The sequence below is a fragment of the Nyctereutes procyonoides genome, unplaced genomic scaffold, assembly GCF_905146905.1.
Source record: "Nyctereutes procyonoides isolate TBG_1078 unplaced genomic scaffold, NYPRO_anot_genome, whole genome shotgun sequence".
NCBI classification, from domain to species: domain Eukaryota; kingdom Metazoa; phylum Chordata; class Mammalia; order Carnivora; family Canidae; genus Nyctereutes; species Nyctereutes procyonoides.
This window is the reverse complement of record NW_026575125.1, coordinates 86,927,170-86,928,935: the sequence shown is the minus strand read 5'-3', so window position 1 is coordinate 86,928,935 and position 1,766 is coordinate 86,927,170.

Here is a 1,766-nt window from a genome sequence, read left to right as displayed (position 1 = left end):
TTAATTATATGGGACTAAATGAACTAAGGATGAAGATTATAATTTTATGACTTTCTGTTTGAAACATTGCTTTTTAAAAATGTTTCCTTTTTCCAGATTTAAGAAAAGGTTTTTAACCTTTTCTCTTCAGCTATCTATAATTTACAACAATTTGGTAAATTATACCTTTGTATGCAGAATTGAAATAATTACTTTTTTCCTCCTACCTCATGCCTCTAGAATTTGAAAACTCTTGGTGGGTATTCTTATTTTTATGGCAAAATAGTTATTTGCATAATTTTAGTGAGAATCTGTTCTCATAATGAGCACAACTGGAAACATTGGCTATATAACTAATGCTTTGACTGGAATGTCATATCTGAGAGAGGTGTATCTAAACTCAGATATGGCCAGATAGCATTAAGGAACTAAGGTTGTTTTATGGATCCAATAAAGTCCTTTGGAAAAATCAGCCTAGTACCTTGCTTATAGGGTTCCCAGGTGAGTAAGGAAAGTCATTTCTTGGCAGGCAAAGGAACCTCAGGATATTTAAGGCATCTCAAGAAGAGAGAATTTGACATATACATATATATATATATATATATATATATATATATATATATATATATATAGGAATTGTAGCTGAAGTGAGATGGTGAGTCCTTGGTTTGCCTTCTAGCCTCAAGAGGCTTTAAGAGTTCAATCTGAGTTCAATCTTATGAAATGTTCCCACAAAGCAGATTTAAAAGAGCCTACATGGTCATTTACTATTCATGCTGCACTTGTATAAACAATCAAGCCAAGTTTATTAAACCTATACTGAATTTGCAAACAAATTAATCTTATTGCAGTTATCATTGATAGACACGGGGAATGATTTGGTTTTGTTTTCTACCATAAACTAACTGGATTCTGAGTTCTTTTAGTTTCTCCAATATTTGGCTATAACTCCCAAAGGAATGTTTCCAGTGTTCTTTGACTTTTCTGATTTGGAATCACTGAGAACTAAAACTGGCCCTTTCCAGAAGCCACACAAGCTAAAGTGGGACTACTTGATAGAAACCTCAGAGAAATCACAGCAACAGCTCATATATGGACATACATCATACCTATGGCTATGTAGCCACTCAGGAAGGTCACCTGAGACATTCACACTACAAACCAAGAAAACCTGTCAGATTGCCTCTTCTTGCCCTTGGTCTATCTAAAAATGCTTCTATTTTTAACTATTTGAGGAACCTCCACACAGTTTTCCAGAGTGGCTGTACCAGTTAACATTCCCACCAACAGTGCAAGAGGGTTCCCCTTTCTCCACATCCTCTCCAACATTTGTTGTTTCCTGTCTTGTTAATTTTCACCATTCTCACTGGTGTGAGGTGTTATCTCATTATCGTTTTGATTTGTATTTCCCTGATGGCAAGTGAAGTAAGTCAATCTGAGAAGGACAAACATTATATGGTCTCATTCATTTGAGGAATATAAAAAATAGTGAAAGGGAATAAAGGGGAAAGGAGAGAAAATGAGTGGGAAATATCAGAGAGGGTGACAGAACATGAGAGACTCCTAACTCTGGGAAATGATCAAGGGGTAGTGGAAGGGGAGGTGGGCGGGGGGTTGGGGTGACTGGGTGACAGGCACTGAGGGGGGCACTTGATGGGTGAGCACTGGGTGTTATACTATATGTTGGCAAATCGAACTCCAATAATAAATAGATAAATAAATAAATAAATAAATAAATAAATAAAGCTTCTAACTGTACATCTAGAAATCTCTTGGACTGGCTGCCT